The sequence below is a fragment of the Myotis brandtii genome, unplaced genomic scaffold (genome assembly GCF_000412655.1).
Source record: "Myotis brandtii unplaced genomic scaffold, ASM41265v1 scaffold43, whole genome shotgun sequence".
Lineage (NCBI taxonomy): Eukaryota > Metazoa > Chordata > Mammalia > Chiroptera > Vespertilionidae > Myotis > Myotis brandtii.
In genome coordinates this window covers 1480665-1487704 of record NW_005366455.1, presented here as the reverse complement: position 1 = coordinate 1487704, position 7040 = coordinate 1480665, and the positions used below count along the sequence as shown (strand labels likewise).

Below are 7040 nucleotides of genomic sequence, written 5' to 3'. Positions count from 1 at the left end.
AATTTAATGGGTGCTGAGACTATGGAGAAGAATGCAATGCCAAGGACACCCAGGATGTACTGTTTCTGCCAGTCCTTTTCAAATCAAGCGTGATCGCAAGAATGGTCAGCACATGTGGCTCTCACATGTTCTTCACTTTGGTTAAGGCTGTGGCTGACTGAGAATTTTCTAAAATGACGTAATATGAAGGATCTGCCACAAGAGGATCTGACCCAGTAAGATGACACTTCTGGACCATGAGGCTCAAGAGGTTATGATTTTTCATGGTGGTTTTTGTCATAAAGACAAAGTTAGCACATTGGTAAAGTACAGATAAGCCACAAGCAGCCGATAAGGAAACGGTACCAATGGAGACCTCGTAAGAAGCATTCAGGACTCTTTCAGAGAAGGACAGCTAGAAACACAGGTGGGATCCCATTTTCATAGGCCTTGAGCAGGGGTCCTCAAACTTTTTAAACAGGGGGCCAGTTCACTGTCCCTCAGACCGTTGGAGGGCCGGACTATAGTTTCAAAAAAAACTATGAACAAATTCCTATGCACACTGCACATATCTTATTTTGAAGTAAAAAAACAAAACGGGAACAAATACAATATTTGTATTTGCATGTGGCCCGTGGGCCGTAGTTTGAGGACCCCTGGCCTAGAGAGAACATTAAATGCCTACATTGTGCCCAGCCGGTGTGGTTCAGTGGCTGAGCATCAACCTATGACCCAGGAGGTTACAGTTCAATTCCCAGACAGGGCACATGCCCAGGTTGTGGGCTTGAGCCCCAGTGTAGGGTATGCAAGAGGCAGCCGATCAATGATTCTCTCTCATCATTGATGTTTCTCTCTCTCTCTCTCAATCTCTCCCTCTCCCTTCTTCTCTGAAATCAATAAAAATGTTTTTAAAATGTGGCTACATTGTATACAAGTTTCAATAAACGAGATGTTTATTGACATACAATGCATAAGGAGTATAACATTAAAAAATAATTTGTAGTGTTTTTTTCCAGTTCTAAAAGTAATAAATACTCATAGGAACTCTGGAAAATAATGACAAATATGGGAAAGAAAAGAAAAATCAGTCACGATCCCATAACTCAGAGAATAAATCAATAGGTGTGTTTTTGTCCAATATTTCATTGGAATCAGATTATATACACAGTTTGGGGACGCTGTTTAAATGTACGCTCAAAAAGCAAATACTAACCTTGACAAAAGAAAGGAATGTCACAGAGTGTGCTGTGCCACTTACACCTTACAACCTGACGCCACTTGACTGAACGTCTCTTCTCCAGCTACCCCGACCTCCTCCTTACACATCCACGGTTCTTCAAAGTCCTGACCCTCCTTGATGCTATTAACCTGCCTCTGCAAACATTTCCCCCTGGGTTTCAGAGACACCACACTCTCAGTTTCCCTCTCATTCTCAATCTCCATCTTCCTCCTGTCCTTACTGGTCCCCTCATCAAATGGGGACACTGCCTAAGCTCTCTTCTCCCACTACAGCTGCATGTGGTTCTTCGGGTCAATTTATCCAGACTTGTGACTTCAACAATACTTCTATGTTCAAGCCTCCCAATTGTCCACCTACAGTCTCAATCTCAGGCCTGACCTCTGGTCCCAACTACTTGTGGGACAAATCTACCCTGGCATTCTCATGGCCAAATTAAGCTCAATTTGTCTAAAATCATACTCAGTTATTCATTCAATTAATATTTGCCAAGTGCTCTCAAAGGGCTGGACAAAGTACTAGACACTGGGAGACGGTAGCAAATAAAATCCTTTAATGAAGCTTCCATTGACCACAATGTCCAACTCTTTAACCTGCCGCTCTAGGCCTTTCACAATCCTGACATCACTTGCCTGTACAACTTCCCACTTCTCTTCCATAAAATATACTCTTTTCCTCCAAACTAGAATACTATTTCTCAAATGTCATGCTTTCTCAACTCCAAGACTTTGCCTACAGTCATCTCTGAGGTACACTCTTCAAGCTCCAATGCTATCCACTCTTCCACAAGCATTTATTGATCCTAAAACAGTCTGCTCTCTCTTTAAACATCCACATGTCTTTGTTACTACCCCCAACACATTTACCACATGCTGCCTGTTCTTTCTGAAATGATGATCACATTTACTATATAATTTATCAAAAACCTATTTTGTGCCGGTTACATCGCTTGATACTTTATATCTCTAACTCTCACAATGTTCAATGTGAGTACTATTATCTCCATTTTACAGGTGAGAAACTAAGGCCTAGAGATATATAAACTGTCTAAAGTCACACACCTACCCTACTGTACTTACATCAACTTGAGAACGGCAATTCTACCCTATTTCATTTTTATAATCCTCCATTGGGCCTAGAAGTATGGCCAGGGCACAATGGGTGCTCGGTAAGTATTTGTTGAATGAACAACTGCATAGAGAGTGTGTTTGCACAGCAATGACAACTGTAAATATAAAGACCACTCTGGGTTTTCTGACAAAAGCCTATGTGAATTCATTATAAGCTCACTGAAGTAAAATTTGACATGCTTTCCAAAATATTATGTTGACTTGAGCTTTTAAATTTTTTCTTGGTCGAGAAAGCTTGTAAGCTATTGAAACCAGGTTTAAAAATAACATGGCAAAGGTCAGGTAGCAAAAGACCTCACTCAGACCTTTCACAGAAACAAAGCACCGAGGCTGCACTGGGGGGCTATTTGTAAACCACTCCAAATCAGCAGCTTAGCTGGTCTCCTTTTCCAGCGACTTCGAGCTCTAGCTCTTTCTAACACCCGTAAGGAGATGTTCCTTTGAAATACCCCCAGACAATCCATTTAAAGCATTTTTCAGTGCATCTCTGTGCTTGTGTATTGTTTGCCACTTGCAAAATCATTGAGGCATTTGATGCCCCAAGAGGTTTTCCCAGAAACCAAACTAAATATAAGCCTGGCACTTCAAATCTCAGATTGCTTTGTTATTGAAGGCAGTGATGTTATTCCGCCCCTAGGTCAACCGCGGATTGAGGAGCCAAGGCTTTTGATTGGGAAACCCATTTTGTAAAACCAACAAGTTCCAATGTCCTGCTTTTAGAAACAAGACAGACTTCAGTTATGTAAGTGTCCAAAAATGCAGAGTCCATGTTTTCCATTTCCCTTTACCTCCATGGCAGGGAACAGTGATTCAAAAACAAACCGAAATGCCATTCAAATTATCTTCTTCCCAGGACTGAGATGAAGACGGTGAAAATTTCCATCATAACAACCGCATGTTGCTACAATCAGCCTCCAACTGCAACAGGGAATAACTGACCGTGTCCATGTAGGTGCCCCCTGAGCAAAGCCAGCTGGCTTGGGCTGAACATGTGACACACTACAACAACAAAGGTAATGACACCCCCAAGGAGGTACACTGAGACCCAGATATGCAAACCACCCTAGAAGAGCTAGGGAAGTAGCTTTAGATTTAAAGATGTCATCAGCTCATATAACTTCTTAGAATCTTCGACTTGAACCTGAGTAATGGTGGCTACATTTCCAAGCGCAATACAGAACTGAATGTAATCCAATTTTCTCACAAACTCCTCAAATTCAGTTAACCTGAGCAAAAATCACTTGGCTCTACTGAAAATAACCACCTACACATGCATGGCTTAGAGTACAGTTTATACATTGCTTGATGTGCTTCTTTTTTAAAATATTTTTATTGATTTCAGAGAGAGGAAGGGAGAGGGAGAGATAGAAATATCAATGATGAGAGAGAATCATTGATCGGCTGCCTCCTGCATACCCCCTACTGGGGATGAGCCTGCAACCCAGGCAAGTGCCCTGACCTGGAATCGAACCATGACCTCTTGGTTCATAGGTCGATGCTCAACCTCTGAGCCACGCCAGCCGGGCGTTGATATACTTCTTGATAAATACATGTAGTCATCTCACCAGAGAGAGGTGAATGAAGCAGCAGGACTATTTTAAAGATGATGAAAGAGAGATCAAGATGACTCATCTATAGTCAAATGAAGTCCCTATAGGGAAGAAAAAAGAGTTCCTGGAACCCCTGTCTAATTACCAAGTCCTGTGAGCCACCCAAGTTCAATTACCTTTTGAATCACTTTTGTTAGAAGGACCACAAACAAGAAGTAAGGCTGAATCCAACCCATGTGTGAGCTTCCCAGTTTTGAGTTTACTCAGTGGGACAGAGGTGTAGCAATGGCAAGAACACAAATTTCTGACACCAGAAAAGGGTTCATGTCCTCGCATTGCCTTCTAAGCTGAATGACTTCCAGCAAGTCAGGCTGACTCAGTGCTTCTGGGCCCCTATTATCTGCAAAATGAAAATCCTGCCAAGGCCTGCCCACATCTACCTTAGAGAGATGTGAAGCACAAATGTGGGTAATGCACGTGAAGTTCTTTGTAAAATCAAAAACAATTCCCATCCCTATTAGAAGCTAGCTGAATCCTAACCACACAACCACTTACACTCGACAAGCATTTACAAGAGGATGGACCAGGCCCAGTACCCAAACACTATGCTAGATGCTAGGAACACAAAACACAGCTCCTGCCCTCGAGTTAGCTAATGGGAAACAACACAAAACCAAATGTAAAATGTGCTTCCACAGAAGTAAACAAAATGGGAACATAACCAAGGAATCATTACCAAGCAAGGGACAATAAAGCAAGGGTCTTAAGTGACAGAACACAATTAAATGACATAATAATATGTCTTCATATAGATGGCTTCAGTTGAAAGAAACCAAAGACAAAGGAAACAAACAGAACCAATGTACCTGCTCTAGCAATGGGGCTTCCGTCCTGAAGCTGTCCCAACAGTAATAGCTCCAGAGGTCCCACCCAGGAGAGAGTTTGGAGTGAACTAACAGCCGCACAGATGGGAGGCAATAGTGCAGAGAGCTTCTTCACAAGCTGTCCAAGTCTTTCTGACCCACAGACACACCTGCTCAACAGAAGGCCTTTGCTGGATGTTAGAGGAAATGAATAATCGTCTCACTTCCTGTTGACTTCAATTCCTTAGGTCATTGCAGTTGGTTAGCAGGAGGAAGACTACTTACAACTCTAACCTTCAAAACAACAACCAGCTTGTAAGTTAGCACATATTTACAAAACTGCTTCCTGTGGGTATTCATGGTGAATGTACACGAGAGGTAATTAACTGATTTTTTTTCTTTCTCTGCTACACTTGAACCTGCTAAAAAACTTAAGCCAGGGTCTTTGTTAAATGCACCTGGAGAGAGACAGCCCATGATAAGATCAAAAGGTGACTCACTTCTCATTCGAAAGGACAGATACACTCCGTGGTGATGGGCTGCATCCATGACCCCTCCCTTTTGGAATTAATCTGTGACAATAACGTTGGCTACAAAGGCAAAGCAAGGCTGGCAAAGGCAGACAAAATACCGTCTTTGACCCTCAAAGATAAGGACAAGGTAAGGCAAAAGAGCAGGATGCGTCCTTGTTATTTTACTATGTACAATGTGAAGGCCAGAAAAACCTCTGCCCATCATATGGGATAAAGGAAAAATTTACAAGGTATGAAGAAGAACAGTAGAAACTATACTTTTGTCTCCAAATCTGGGTCTAAATTTCTTTTATTATGGACTATTATTAGCATGGAATGAATTTTTACCAAACAACCCTGTAGCGTGTAAGCATTCTGGAGTTGCACTCTGGAACTCTGATTGGCCCATATTTCCTTAACTGTTTTGATCTGACATTAGACTGATAGGCATATGATAGTTGGGACTCCTTCAATGTGGATGGACACGTGTTAAATGTAGAATGATGTATTTAATAAAATAAGAACAATAAAGATAGTTCTTATAATTCCTAATCCAAGACCAAGATTAAAGGTCACAGCTAATACTTACTGAGTACTTACTAAAGGGCAGTCATTATGGTAAGCCCTTTCTCTGCATTATATTGGTAAATCCTCACAACAACCCTACTAGAGAGCCGGTATTATCATCACCACTTTACAGATAAGGAAATCGAGATTTAAGAAATAAAGTACATTGTTCAAGGTCATATGGCCAATAAGTGAGTGGAAGCAAGACTCTAAAATGCACACATAGCCCTGGCCAGTGTGGCTCAAGTGGTTGGGTGTCATTCAGTACACCAAAAGGTTGCCAGTTCACTTCCCTATCACTTCCCAGTTAGGGCACACGCCCAGGTTGCGGGATCCATCCCCGGTGGGGTGCATGCAAGAGGCAGCTGATCGATGTCTCGCTCGCACTTCCTCTCCCTCTCCCTTACTCTCTCTCTAAAAATCAATTTTTAAAAATCTTTAAAATGCACATACAGTCCTATGTCACAATTCATAGCAAATTGCTTTGAGATAACACAGCTAAAAATTTACACACATGATTTGAATTTTAGTGTCAAACACCAGCAACTTTAATGTTGATTTTTAAATATTACTGTTTGTTAATCCCACAACTCTAAAAGTTAATTGCTAAATATCATCTTTATACCCAGGGAAAGTTTATACTTAATTTACCAAAAAAAATCACCTCTGTAATACTTCTGTGTCATTGGAATGGTGGATGAGAGGTCCCTGAACAAACAGAATAAAGGGCTGGTCTCTGAATAGCTAACCTCGATTCTCTTAGTGACCTTGGACACAATATTTGGAATGCCTGCAAGGGTATAATAACTGACTTCATTTAGGCCAAACAAGTGCTTTTGCAAATGTTTGCATAGTCCTAATTGCACAAACCTTTTACTAATGTTTCCCTAAGACATCATTTTTCATTTAGCCAATAAATACAAACACTTGTAAAAATGTTTGCTTTTTAAAAACCTGGAAATAAGTGTTTGTGTCAAAAGAATTAAAAGAAATAGTTTCAAATCAGATGTGACTACAGATAATTCAAACACATTTTGAGTATTCAGGCATGTCCAAATAAACTGCCTCCTTCTAAAACCAACGTAACTTTTTTTTTGGCGGGGGGGGAGGGTTGGGGGGGGGGAATATCAGTGTATAAACAAAATAACAAAGTTGACACACAACTTTCAGTCTTATTTCTTAAATGTACTAGAAGACAATAA

General features: G+C 41.0%; 1 protein-coding gene across 7 annotated transcripts in view; it reads right to left on the bottom strand.

The window, feature by feature from the left end:
* PLEKHM3 (pleckstrin homology domain containing, family M, member 3) overlaps nt 1–4923 on the bottom strand; it is a 162666-nt gene extending 157743 nt beyond the window's left edge. For 3 of the 7 annotated variants that reach the window (XM_014546079.1, XM_014546078.1, XM_005874216.2), the window contains exon 1: nt 4763–4921. The gene's annotated coding sequence lies outside the window, so the exon portion shown is untranslated. Of the gene's footprint in view, nt 1–4762 lie in introns of all 7 variants that reach the window. The other 4 variants (XM_005874214.2, XM_014546076.1, XM_005874215.2 and 1 more) reach the window with 2 other exon arrangements.
* Nucleotides 4924–7040: the final 2117 nt, after the last annotated feature.